This window comes from Hakea prostrata, chromosome 1 (assembly GCF_041222555.1).
Source record: "Hakea prostrata isolate BN-2017 chromosome 1, UWA_Hpros_2, whole genome shotgun sequence".
NCBI lineage: Eukaryota > Viridiplantae > Streptophyta > Magnoliopsida > Proteales > Proteaceae > Hakea > Hakea prostrata.
Window position 1 is genome coordinate 53930729 of NC_142600.1, and position 15395 is coordinate 53946123.

The following is a 15395-nucleotide window of genomic DNA, read 5'->3' on the forward strand; positions in this document are numbered from 1 at the left end:
ATCTACAAAGAAGCTATACCCCCCCCCCCCCACACTTGAGTAATGCAATGTCCTCAATGCATGATGAAAAGAAGAATAAGGGCAAGGAAAAAGAGGGCATACCTTGGAGTTTCTCAATCACCAGTGTAAAAAGGCTCAGATCAATGATCTCTACAGTATCAACACTTGGCATTTCAAGGAAAGGCTTTAAACGTTGACCATTCACTTTGAAAATTTGGTTAGAATGAGGATCAACTATTTCCACAGCATCATGGTTAAAAACACGGTGAATAATAAATGGACCTTCCCATCTAGTTCGCAATTTTCCTGGAAACAAATGTAGCCGAGTATTGTACAACAAAACCTTATCACCAATAGAAAATGATTTCCTAACAATATGCTTATCATGAAAGGTTTTAGTTTTAGCCTTGTAAATCTTTGAGTTTTCATAGGCTTCATTTCTAAGTTCCTCCAACTCAGATAGTTGGATACGACGATGGATACCCGCATCGTCAAGATCAAAATTCAACTTCTTGATTGCCCAGAAAGCCCGATGCTCTAATTCAACTGGGAGGTGACAAGCTTTACCATACACTAAACGGTATGGGGATTGACCCACATCTGTCTTATATGCAGTTCTGTGGGCCCATAAAGCATCAATCAAACGATTTGACCAATCCTTACGAGTGGGGTTAACTGTCTTTTCTAAACTCTGCTTAATCTGTCTATTGGAAACCTCTACCTGACCACTCGTTTGTGGATGGTATGCAGTAGCAAGCTTATGGGTGATTCCATACTTTTTCATCAAGGCCTCAAAAGGCCGATTACAGAAATGCTTGCCCTTGTCACTAATCAAAGCACGAGGAGTGCCAAAACGAGAGAAAATATTTTCCCTTAAAAACTTGACTACCACTTTGTGATCATTTGATTTACAAGCTATGGCCTCTATCCATTTGCTCACGTAATCGACAGCCAATAGAATATATAGATTCCCGTAAGAATTAGGGAATGGTCCCATAAAATCAATACCCCAGACATCAAAAATTTCAACAATTAAAATTGGATTCAGGGGCATCATGTTCCTTTTGGTCACTCGATCAAGAGATTGACAAGCTTTGCAAGCTCTGCAAAAAGAAAATGAGTCCTTAAATATTGTAGGCCAATAGAACCCACATTGAAGCACTTTTTCTGCAGTTTTCCTAGGCCCAAAATGACCCCCACAGGCATGATCATGGCAGAATGAAAGAACAGACATTTTTTCATGCTCAGGTACGCAATGCCTAATGATTTGATCTGAACCTATTTTAAACAAGTATGGATCATCCCAGAAAAAATATTTCACCTGTGAATGGAACCGATATTTATCTTGGGTGGACCAATGGGATGGGGTTTCATTGGTCACAAGATAATTGACAATATCTGCATACCAAGGTACCATGTTTACGGATAACAATTGCTCATCTGGAAATGTTTCTAGAATTGGACTTTCTTCCTTTCTAGAATTAGAAAGGCGGGATAGATGATCTGCAACTAAATTTTCAGTTCCCTTTTTGTCCCTAATTTCTAAGTCAAACTCTTGTAGTAGCAAGACCCAACGAATAAGTCGGGATTTTGCATCCTTCTTCTGTAGCAAATATTTGATAGCTGAATGATCAGTGTAAACAATTACATGACTACCTATCAAATATGAGTGGAACTTCTCTAATGCAAACACAACAGCCAAAAATTCTTTTTCAGTTGTCGTATAGTTAAGTTGTGCATCATTGAGGGTTCGATTTGCATAAGAAATCACGGTGGGCATCTTATTTAGCCTTTGACCTAGAACTGCCCCTAAAGCATAATCAGAAGCATCACACATTAACTCAAAGGGTTCTAACCAATTTGGTGCTTGTATTATAGGAGCGGTGGAGAGCTTCTCTTTCAATAGTTCAAAACATAATAAGCACTCAGAGGTAAAATGAAAGGGGACATCTTTAGCAAGTAATGAAGTTAATGGTTTGGCTATCTTGCTAAAGTCCTTTATAAAGTGGCGGTAAAAACCAGCATGACCTAGAAATGATCTAACATCCTTGACACTCTTAGGTGATGGTAAATTAGAGATAAGATCAACCTTAGCCTTATCAACCATAATTCCTTCCTTAGAAACAATATGACCTAAGACTATTCCATTCTTCACCATGAAGTGACATTTCTCCCAATTAAGAACTAAATTTTTGGCTCTGCTATGTTCAAGAACTAAGCAGAGATGGTGAAGGCAATCAGAAAAGGTAGACCCATGAACAGAGAAATCATCCATAAATACTTTCAAATAATCCTCTACCATATCTGAGAATATGCTCATCATGCACCGCTGGAATGTAGCAGGAGCATTGCATAACCCAAAGGGCATGCGTCGATAGGCATATGTTCCATATGGGCATGTGAATGTGGTTTTGTCTTGGTCTTCGGGTGCTATAGGGATTTGATTATAGCCAGAATAATCATCAAGGAAACAATAATAAGCATGGCCGGCCAAACGTTCTAACATTTGATCAATGAAAGGCAAAGGAAAATGATCCTTATGAGTGGCTGCATTAAGCTTCCGGTAATCAATACAAACACGCCAACCAGTTTGAATACGAGTTAGGATGAGCTCATTGGTAGTAGATGTAACTACTGTGACTCCAGGGAACAACTTGGATTGGGCTTACCCACTGGCTATCTGATATGGGATAGATAATCCCACTATCCATGCATTTCAACACTTCTTTGTGAATGGCTTCTTTCATCACAGGATTAGCCCTTCTTTGGGGCTCCCTAGAGGGTTTGGATCCATCAATCAAATTTATATGATGTTGAACTATGGAGGGACTAATTCCTTTAATGTCGGTCATTTGCCAACCTATGGCTTCTTGATTGTCTTTTAGCAAACTAAGAAGCTCATCATCTTGGTCTTTGGTAAGATCAGAGGCAATGATTACAGGAAGAGTTTTATTGGGGCCTAGAAAAGCATACCGAAGAGTCGAAGGCAAAGGTTTCAATTCTAGTTGGGGGGCCTCAACCACAGATGGGACAGGAAGATTTCTAGACAACTTATCAAGTGGTTCATTAAATTGTTGCAAGCTCATCATATCAGAAAAAAAATCACTCCCTATATCCTCTAGTTCTTCCAAACAAGTGTAAAAATCATCCTCAAAACCTTTTTCAATGGAGAAATCAATATCATCAAAAATGCTTTGCAACATACTAATATTCTCAGAAAAGTTTGGCTGTTTTCCCAACCTAAAGACATTGAACTCAATGGATGTATTCCCAAATGATAACTTCAAAAGACCATTTCGACAATTAATAAGAGCATTGCTTGTAGCTAAAAATGGTCTCCCTAATATCACAGGAATTTGGTCCTTAAGATTTGTAACTGGATGTGCGTCTAAGACAATGAAATCAACAGGAAAAACAAATTCTCCTACTTGAATTAACACATCTTCAATTATTCCATTGGGTATTTTGACAGATCTATCAACCAACTAGAGAGTAACCGAGGTTGGTTTGAGTTCCCCAAGACCCAATTGTTTATAAACAGTATACGGCAATAAATTAACACTAGCGCCCAAGTCTAGTAAAGCATGTTCTATTTTCTTATCACCAATAACACATGGAACTGTTGGACTTCCTGGATCTCTATACTTAATTGGGACTTGTTCTGAAAGGATTGAACTCACATTTTCTGTTAGAAAGGCCTTCTTTGGGACATTCGTGGTTCTCTTTTGAGTACACAAGTCTTTAAGAACCTTAGCATAAGAAGGGACATGAGAAATAACATCTCAAAGTGGAATGTTGACACTCACATTTTTGAAAACTTCTAAAATTTTGTCAACATTTTCATTCCTTTTGGTACTTGCTAATCGGCTAGGAAAAGGGGCCTTAGGTACATAAGATCTCTTATTTGAAGTTTGTTATTTTCTTAAGGTTCCCGATAATGATTCATTAGACTTAGGTACCTCTAAAGCAATTGGTTCCTCCTCAACTTCTAAGGGTTCTTCAGACAAACCCTCATTAGGAGATACTTGAACATTCTCCGCATCACAATGGTTACTAATTTTGCTCTGGTCAGTAATAGGAGATTCACCTGTTAAATACCCTTTTCCACTTCTCAATGCATACACAGAAGTAATTGGCTCTAAAGAAGAAGAAGTGGTTTCAACTTGGTTGACTTGATTTGGTGGCTTTTGTTGAATCTGAGTCCTAGGATTTAACTTAGGCTGGCTAGGCATTTTACCTTTTTCTCGCTCAGACAAAGCACTTGCAAGAGTGGAAATTTGTTTTTCCATATTATGCATAGAAGTCATGAAGGTGCTGGAAAGTACTTCCATATTCTTCTCTAAGGTAGAAAGACGAGAAAACTTTGGATTATTACCTCTATTGAAACCAGGTGGTGATTGATTTTGTGCAATATGAGGCATACGAGACACTATAGGTGGATTGGCAGGCCTAGCTAAATTGGCATTCTGAAAATTAGAGGTTTGAGGGAACTGGACATTTGGATTATGAGAAAATTGGGCACTTTGTATTTGAGGGGCACCAAACTGATTTTGTGTGGAATAATTGCTTAATCCATTTTGGTTTTGCCCTTGAGACCATGAAAAGTTAGGATGATTCTTCCACCCAGGATTGTACGTGTTACTGTACGGGTTTGGAAACATCGCACTGACATTCTCATGTTGGCCTCCAGAATAGCTAGGACATTCCTCAATTACATGTGTAGGAGACTGACACCATGCACACATAGCAATAGATTTGTCAATAAAATGTGCTTGACTTGGTGGTGCAGCTTTAACTACCAAAGTATCTAACTTTTTCAAAATGTTATCTATTTGTACTTCCTTATGAACTTGGCTATCAACAAAATATCCCCTACTAGTCCTTTCAGACTCTTGGGTTGACTCCCATTTTCTAGTTCTATCTACTAGGTCTAAAAGAAAATTCCAAGCTTCGGAATCATCAGTGAATGATGTAAATCCTGTGGAGCACATTGATTCCAAAAGTTGCTTTGTTTGGTAATCGATACCCTCATAAATTATTTGGCATAAATGCCATAATTCTATACCATGGTGAGGGCATTCTTGGAGAAGGCTTTGGAACCTCTCCATTACCTTAGCAAAGGATTCACTGGGTTTCTGACGAAATTGAAGAATATCATTTCTTATTTTATTCGTCTTAGAGAAAAGAATTTTTTCAAGAAGAGGACAGTAAATTGTTCCCATGTGATAATGCTATCCCTAGGTAAGCTATAAAGCCACTTTTTAGCTTGATCGTTTAATGCAAATGTAATGAACCGTAGTCTTATGGCATCATCAGTGAGTTGTTGTACCTTCATAAGGACACAAACCTCCTCAAACTCCCTAAGAAACAAATATGCATCTTGATCAGGTAACCCATGAAATTGGGGTAACATAGATAGATAATGAGATTTGAGCTCAAAATTATTACCCCTCACTTCAGGTAAACGTATATAGGAAGGTTGTGCAGATCGAGTTGGATAAAATCTATCCCTATGACTCTTAGGTGGAGGTGGTGGAGGTAGACCTTCCATGGTCAAGTTAGACACTCGGACAATTCTATTTGTAGAATCACGAGTCTAGACAGACATGCACTAACCACTTAATGCAAGTAATGGCTTTTATGAAAGAATGAGATTTTTTTTTTTAAATTAAAAAAATAATAAAGTACTAAAGAATAAAAGAAAAGAAAATAACAAAAACGAAGGGAAAGTAATGAATTTCCCACCACAAAGATTGAAACAATGATTCCAAAGCTGTAAGGTTGCCGTATAGCTGAGCGCTGTATAGGTTTGACATCAAGGAAATACGTATAGTCTTCGGATCCACCTACAATTGAATCCTGGGGATTCTGTAGTAGAGTGGGGACTACTATACGTTTTTGTTTCTACTCAAGTTAAGAGTAATATCTTTGAATTCTTTTTATTTTTTATTTATTTATTTATTTTATTTTTAAAACACTTCGATTTACCTAAGAATGAAAAAAAAAAAAAACAAAGTGGACTAATACCTCCCCGGCAACGGCGCCAAAAATTTGTTTGTGAAATTTAAAAGTAACCGCAAGCGCATAGTATCGTGTAGCTAACAGGTCGATCTCAAGGAGATATGCCACTTATAATTCAACTTCTTAATAGTAATGCGAGAGTGGAATGATTCAATTTTTGTTAACTAATTAACTAAACTAAATGATCCTAATCTATACGTCAAATGCAATCGAATTGAAACGAAAAATAAATTAAACACAATCAATGCATAAATAAAATACAGGAATTGAAATTGCGAACAATAAAAATAAAAAGGAAAAAATAAAAAAGTAAAACCAGTTAGTATGTTAAAGCAGTCAGTAAAATTTAGTTCATAGCTAAAATGCAGATGCAACACCACCCGTCACCAGAAGCAGAGGCACGACTGTAGGCTTGCTCCGGTTATGTGGTTCGAGATGATGAATGAATAGGCATAAAGTAAATAACAAAGCAATAAACAATGCAATAAAAGGAAAAGGAAGCCTTAACCAAAGAGAGGCACGACTGTAGGCATCTCTGATCAAGGATCCAGGGGAAGGGAGAACAATAAATAATGCTGAAAGTAAATCCTAAATTAAGAATATGGAGGGGTAGATAGAAGCGGGAATGGTGGGAGGAGAGAAGATTAATAAAGAAGGTTACTTACTTGCGAATTGAACAAACGATTCGAATCTCAACCAACCCTAACAACCAGATCTAGATCTAGAATGATCTAAATCTGCAATTGCTAGACCCAGAGAAAAACGAATCTAAAAAAAAATGAAACTTGAACTTGAAGCTTGAACTTGAATTGCATTACATAAAAAGATTAAACTTAAACACTGAATCTAGAAATTTAATTCTCACTAATGCAAGCAAAGAAAACTAGAGAAAACCTTAATAAACTAAAGAGAGAAGAAAGAATGCTTCTACTAAGCTCTAGAACATGTTCTCCTTTGATGGAGTATGCTCTCCTTTTATAGAGTTTACATGAGATGTGAAGCATGGCTGAATTTGAATAAAACTTAGGGTTTCTATCTGACTCAGTCAATTAGGGTTTTGACGTACTAATCGCACCAACTTAGAAAGATCAGATGCATAATTCCACCGTTGGATTTGAGGTTTAAGTAGTCGTGAAGCTCTCCTCAAAAATCAGCATGATCGAACATCGGATGACCGTTCGATGAAGGGTTTGATCAAAACTGAACAGAGGCATTCAAAAACGGGATTTTTCCTCTTTTTCTTTCTGAATATAATTATTTTTCCTCTTTTTCTTTCTTTAATTAAATCCAAGATATGAGATAAGATATTGAGGTATGCAAGGACTCTTTTCCATTTGGACTCTCTCAATAATATCTCTGTAGATTTGATTTAAAATCTCAGTTGTAGATCAAATTTGCCTTCTTTATATCTTCAATATTTCGGAGTTGGCCCATAGTCACACATCTCTAGCCCATCATACTCCAGATCAGGCCCATTTTCGCATTTGAGAATTTGAATGGACTTCTTGATGTGTAAAATAGCATGATTCAAGCCCAAAACTCCAAATATTTGCTTAAATCTTGAAAAGTCCTAAAATCTGCAAAAACAACATAAAACCCAAGGTAACTCCACTCTAAGTGTATAAAATGCATGCTTTATGCCCTAAGATTTCACACATAAATGTGCTCATCAAGGCCCATCAGACAGATGTGGCTTACCCATATTGAGAGATCTCTAGGTCCAGAGGGTGAGGATGATGGTGATACTAAGGATGACGATGAGGTTCCAGTAGATGAGGGTGATGCTGGTTCAGATTCTGATGATCAGGCAAGGGATGATATTGAGATGCATGAGGCTGATCCTGGGCATCATGAGATTCCCACAAATCAAATTTTGAGGTAGGTGGTCCATCACACACAGTTCCAGAGACTTCGTATCTAAGTGCACAGATGAGATCGTTGACTTCCATGTTAGAGAGGATGGAGGTTAGACAGAAGCAGATGTACAGTGCTATGGAGTCACGGCAAGAGCAAATAGAGTTGAGACAGGGACGGATGGAGTCTCAACTTACTCAGATTGTAGAGGACTTCAAAGCATTTAGAGATCATAGTAGATCTCCTAGATAGATTGTACTTAGGATTTTCCTTTATGCTTTATCAGATGTAATCGCTGTAAACTTTTCTTAAAATTAATGAAGTTCACTTTGTTTCACTTTATTATTGTATGTTATGCACTTTCCTTTTATTGCTTTATGTGATGTTTGTTAAATCATAATTATCACATCCCCCCAGCCGGTACCCTAACTGGCATACCCTAGCAGTGTGAAGATCAAGTATCAAGGAAATCATCATCTCACATATGCAATAACATAATCATGAATAGATAAATCAAGTATAATATTATAAACAAAAGATCAAATCAGGAAATGAATATCAGTATAATCAGAGTGCGGAAATGATACCAGATGTAGCACTCCACAGTTATAGCGGAATGTAGCACGTAAGTCTAAAAATAATTACAACTCTTTCTAAAGAAAAGCAAGGAAATAAAATCAAACTGAACTACGAGTTTTCTATCCTATAGATGACATCTTCAAAGTAATGGACTTCATCAATCCAATAGAGATGTTCGAACTCTACATTACGTCTAATCGTAGTACGCAACTTGATCGCCCGAGGAATCATCATGGTTATCTTCATAGTTGCCAGTACCTTGCGTGTAGTATGCTTCATTGGTTTGTGCTTCATCGTACTGTCCTTCATAGTAGCCAGTATTTGTAGAATAATCTAACAAAAAGATTGTACAAAAAGGAGTGAGTTCGAATGAACTCAGCAAGGCATGTTAACTCATAACAACATAAATAACATACAACAGATCATAACAAGATGCAATGCAATATGAAACAAATAGTATATGTATGCATCTAAACCTTATGTATGATGGTCTCTATTGGTAGACATGCTTTAAGTCATAGCACCATACTTCTTTGGGAAGGTCTCAGTCACTCGGCTCCGGTTGGTAGTGGGTCCTTCATCCCTCTCGGACAATCCATGGCTGGGGGTTAAGTCACCGCTCTCTCACGTCGCCATTGGTCTAAGTACTGGCGCATGTCAGGGTTAAGCCTAGCCCAATGCAAGTCTTCTACTCAGTTATATCAACTCAGATCCAGATACGTCCATTCCTCCCCTCTCGGGATCCTTTCCGGTATCCTTCACACTAGAGTCAGCGTATTCCCTCTCGAACTACGGACTCATCAACCCTATAGGTCATCCACATATAGTAAACGGGAAGCTCTCATGTCCTCTTACGGATGTAACTCACCAGTCTTGAGCGCCATGAGCCCAAGTTTATCCATATGCAACCCTACCCATAAATGGCCCCCACAATGTGATTCCCGTCCTCTCACGGATATAACTCACCGGTCTCGAGCGCCCGTGAATCACATTGCTACCACGGGTTGTTCAGTCTCAATACCCTTCCGATTTGGGTCTGATATAACGGGGACATCCTAGCCAAACACTGCTAGACAACCCTAGGTATGACAACCAATGATTCAAGAAAGCATCAATGGGCAACCCCGGAAACATCCCATACTATTTCCGGTATTGTCCAAGGACAGAAGTGTCAAAAGGACACCTCTCAATCCCAAACCATACCTAATCAAACACATTCTCAGATCAGTCATGACATACAAAATCAACAACTCGTCATACAAAGAGAATGTAAAAGCATAATCAAATCATTAGACCATATGCAGTAATAAGCATTTCATATAATCTTGAATAATGAAAAAGAAGACATAAGTGAAGTGCTATTGTACTTAGAGTAGTACATCAGAAATAAAAATACAAGAACAGTAAGTAATCTCACAGTTTCTTAAGTTAGAAACCAAAGCATACGCAATCTATGTTATTATGAAATAACTGTCCTTACCTTGATTATCATCGAAGATAATCCAAAGATCAAAGAAAGAGGCTCCAAACTTAGTAAGTAGACCCCTAACAATGATAGATACAACATTAGGAAAGATGCCTACAAGATCAGAGAGCAAACGAATCAAATAGAGCGAAAAACAAAGCTACTGCCTTCATTGGTCGATTGATTGGTCTACTGACCCAGTCGACCAACAGAGTCAATACGAAGCAAGTATGGGAAATCTGATCCGAAACTCAATCTACAGGGTTCGGAACTTCACGAAACTTGGAGGAAAACTATATGATAGTATTCTAACACTAAGGGAGTAAAGATCAGGCACTAATAACGATCAAAAACATACCTTCAATTAAAATCATGGTTTTCCCCAATTGGGAGAAAAAACCTAGAATTCGATAAAATACACTATGGAAATCACAGCAGAGGCAAGGGATGATTTAGATCTCATCCAAGAAAAAGGTAATCAGAATTAATCACAAGTACGTCATGAAAATTAGATCTAAATGGTTACGAAATCAGATCCATAAGAAGAACTAGGGTTTCAAACGGATCTGACAAGAATTAGGGTTGAGATCTCTATGCTGATCATAAACCCTATTGAAAAGAATCAAATTATAGAAGAGATGGTTGCAAGAATGCAGCATCTTCTTCCCAATCTTTATCAAGAATAAGATCGAAGAAAGAAAAATTAACAATTCAGAAGAGATACTAACCTTAGACTGACAGATCGGAGATGAGAGACTTCAAATCTGGCAGAGGGATCTTTGAAATCACCGAAAAGAGTTTCAAACGAGTCTTCCCACGTTCTCAAAGTGTTCTGGAGGCAGAGGATACTAAGAAACACGAAGTGTGTTTAAATAGAGAGTGAAAAACCCTAAAATTGGAGTTTCTCAGATTTAACACACCATTGGTCAATTAATTGGTCTACAGACCCAGTCGACCAATCAGGTCAGCAAGGTTCAAACAGGGAATTGAAGGATCAAATGGACACTAAACCTCAAGGGCTTTCGCACACACATCAAGTGACATACCTAGTGTGTAGAAATGCCTTTAAACCAAGTCAGATAATACTCCAAGTCCTTCAACTAATCTCATCTTCAGACAGGTGCATCTTTCTTTCCAAATCTGCATAGACTTCCAAGATTGGAACACCAACATCAACATCCATGGGTTCAGAGTCAAACTTCATATTTCCTACTGAGATGGCCCATAGTTGGCTTCTTCCTTTACTTTGGGTCTTTGGACCTAAAAACAACCGCGTTTCCGGGTCAGGGTTAGGGTTAGGTTAGGGTTGGATTTCACAATAATTATTGTATATTATTCAATCACCAATTATGCTTCATTAATTAAGTTTCTAGTCCAAGTGTTCTATTATTCACTTCTAAGAGTAATTGAGTCATTTTTGGATCTATGACTCAAGAATGTTCCGCTATTGTTTTCTGTGGTTAGGATTTCCTTGAATTTTTGGGTTTTGATATCACTCTGTCACATCCACCCAACCGGTACCCTATCTGGCAGACCCGAGTGTGTGATCCACAACCCCGAAGATCAAGTATCAAGGAAATCATCCTCCCATATATGCAATAACATAGTCATGAACAAAAAATCAATGTATAATAATATAAACAAGAGATCCAAATAAGGAAAGAAAAGACAGTACAATCAAAGTGCGGAAAATGATACCAGATGTAAAAATCAAAAGGAGTAGAGTGAGGCGGAATCTCACTCCACAGTTACAGTGGAATGTAGCACGTAAGTCTAAAAGAATACAACTGTTCTTAAAGGAAATTAAAGGAATGAAAATCAACTAAACTAAGAGTCTTCTACTTTATAGATAATGTCTTCATAAGTATAGACTTCATCAATCCAACTTAGACGTTCCCACTTCACATTAGGTTTAATCATGGTATGTGTCATGATCACACGAGGAATCAACAATGAAATCCTCATTGTTGCCAACACCTTGCGTGGAGTACGTTTCTTCAACTTGCGCTTCCTCATATTGTCCTTCATAGTATTCAGTACCTGTAGAGTAGTGTAACAAAAGAGATTGCACAAAAAGGAGTGAGTTCAAAAGAACTCAGCAAGGCAAGTTAATCCACAACAACATAAATAACATGATTGCAAAACATAACATGATGCAGTATGATATGAAACAGAAAATGAATGTATGAATCTAACTCAATATATGCTGGTCTCTATAGGCAGACATGCTTTAAGTCATAGCACCATACTTCTTTAGGAAGGTCTCATCACACAACGCCATTTGGTAGTGGGTCCTTCATCCCTCAGGACAATCCATGGCTGGGGTACTGGTCTAACTACTGGTGCATGTCAAGGAAGAACCTAGCTAAATGCAAGTCTTCTACTTAGTCATATCAACTCAGATCCAGATACGTCCATTCCTTGCCCATGGCGATCCTTTCCGGTATCCTTCACACTAGAGTCAGATAGTCCCTAACTAGGGACTCATCAACCCTACTGGTCATCCACAAATAACAGACGGGAAGCTCTCATGTCCCCTCACGGGTTGGTTATTGGTCTTGAGCGCCCATGAGCCCAAGTCTACTATTTGCAACCCTACCAGTAAATGGCCTCTCACGAGTATCCACAATGTGATTCATGTCCTCTCATGGATTGGTTACCGGTCTTGAGCGCCCATGATTCCCCATTGCTACCACGGGTCGTTCGGTCTCAATACCCTTCCGAATCGGGTTTGATATAACAGGGTATTTCTAACCAAACACTGCTAGACAGCCCTAGGTATGACAATCAATAATTCGGGAAAGTGTTAGAGGGCATCATTGGAAACATCCCATACTATTTCCACTGATGTCCAAGGACAGAAATGTCAAAAGGAAACTTCCCAATCCTAAATCATACCTAATCAATCACATTCTTAGATCAGTCACATCATACATAACCAACATCTCATCATATAAAAGAATATGTAAAAGCATTATCAATTCATTAAACAACATACATGAGTAGCATACATATATTCTTGAATAATAAAAAAGAAAATATAAGTAAGGTGCTACTATACTTACAGAAGTACATCATAATTAGAAAATACAATATTAGTAGCGAATCTAAGAGTTTCCATCATTGGAAACTAAAATACACGCAATCTATGTTATTATGAAAATAACTATCCTTACCTTAAATAGCATTGATGATTATCCAAAGATCAAAGAGAGAGGTTTCAAACCTAGCAAATAAACCCTAAACAATCATAGATACAACATTAGGAAAGAAGCCTAGAAGACTGGAGATCAAACGAATCAAATCGAGCGAAATACAGAGATACTAACTTGCTTGGTCGATTGGTTGGTCTACTGACCCAGTCGACCACCTGAGTCAGTACGAAGCAAAATAGTGAATTTTGATCCGAAACTCAATCTACAAGGTTCGAAACTGTGAAACCCGACCCTAACCTTAACCCGGATACTCTTTTGTCTGTAGGTCCAAAGACCCAAAGTAGAAGTGAAAGTCAAATATGGGCCATATTGGTAGATGATGTAGTGTTCGACTCCGAACCTATGGAGATTAAAGATGATGCCCCATACTTGAAGTCAGTGTTGGATATAGAGAAGAGACTGCACCTTGATGAAGAGAAGATTAGTTGATGACCTTAGAGCTTGGTGGGATATGATTTAAAGCCATTTATCCATGCTAGGTATGTTATAGAATATGTGTTTAAAGTTTCGTTTGATTCCGAGTAGTGGAAGACCCTCAAATCCCTATATTTGGCTTTGCTGTCAGCCTGGGTTGAGTGCTTGGGTCGACGCCCAATGCTGCCCAACCAATCGACCCAGAGATGCTGAACTCGAACAGAATCTTCTGTTTTGAGTATCTTGCTATATATACCCCATGACTTCATGATTTTAGTATCCCTAGCCTCCATAACACTTAGAGAACGAAGGGAAACCATCTCCAAGCCTCCAAGAGTGAAGAAGAAGACCTAATCTTGCAATCTTGCAAACTCTCTCTCTTGTTCTTCAATTAAAGGTTAGTAATCTATCTTTTATGTTAATGATTTATTCTTTCCATGATCACTCTCATTTCTGAACTGAGATTATGATGAAGATGCTGCAACCTTGTAGTCATATCTTTACAATCTCTTTTCATTCTCTTGTACTATGATCATCTCATTCATTCTTGACATGATTCTTTTGACTTCTTCTTAAAGTATGATAATATTTCCTATTTTGATTCATTCTAGCATTATAGATGCTTCTCTATGATTATTCATACCTCTGATCTACTGTGTTCTTGTACTAGAATGAGATCTAATCATCTCTAGTTCATCTCTTTCATTCATAGCATGTTTCAATGAAAACTATGATTTTTACCAAAATAGAAACTATGGTTCTAAATTAGGAAGTAATGTTTTAATGGTGGTTTGATGTCTAAATTATGTTTTCTAGGCTTAGACTACTGTGTTAGACAATCCCTCCAAGTTTCGTCGCATTCCGATTTGTGTAGCATAGGTTTCGGATCAAGATTCTATTTTTACTTTTGGATTTGCTCTTGGGCAGACTGCCTGGGTCGACTGGCCAATGCTACCCAGCCAATCAACCCGCAACAGCAGAATCTGTTTTCTTCGTCCGATTTGATTCGAATCATGCTTATTCTTTTAGGACTACTTCCTAATGATTGTGTGATGCTATTCTAGGGATTATTTGCTAACTTTGGATTCATCCTCTTGTCCGTCCGGAATATTCTTGGATCTATTTAAGGTAAGGAAAGTTGTTACCATATTAACATAGATTTGCATAGATTTAGTTTCTAATTTGGGAACTACTTAGATTTGCTACTGTTATGTTAGTTTCTATTATGATATGAATGCTGCAAGTACATTAGGATCTTATTTCCTTATTTACTTTATGTACTTGATTATGTATGAATACTTACTCATGTATGTTTCCTTATTTAATTAATCTTGTCTTATTATACTCTTTCATATGATGTGATATTTGTCGTGGATGATATGACTGAATTATGATCGTGATTGCTTAGGTATGATTTGGGATTGGGGAATGTCCTTTTGACATTTCTGTCCTTGGACCTCATTGGGAGTAATCTGTCACATCCTCCCAGCCGGTACCCTAACTGGCATACCCGAGAGTGTGATCCACAGCCCCGAAGATCAGGTATCGAGTAATCAACCTCCCACATAAACAATAACATAATCATGAACAATAATAATCGATGTGCAACAGATAAACCAAAGATCCAAATAAGGAAAGAATACACCATGTATATGATCAGAGTACGAAAGATAATCAGAATGTCTAAATCAATAAGTAAAGTGAGGCGGAATCCCACTCTACAACCAGCGGAAAAGTAGTTCTAAAAGAAAAGGAATAAGATAAAATCTAATCCCAATAGCAGGTACAATAGGTAACTAAATTGTTCTCAATCTTATAGACAACGTCTCTATAAGTATAAATCTCAT

At 37.8% G+C, this 15395-nt stretch overlaps 1 non-coding gene across 1 annotated transcript; it reads left to right on the top strand.

The window, feature by feature from the left end:
• The first annotated feature begins 5061 nt into the window (after nucleotides 1-5061).
• On the top strand, nucleotides 5062-5168 carry LOC149029143 (small nucleolar RNA R71). Its single transcript, XR_016171330.1, has one exon. It is a non-coding gene; the product is annotated as a small nucleolar RNA R71 (small nucleolar RNA).
• Nucleotides 5169-15395: the final 10227 nt, after the last annotated feature.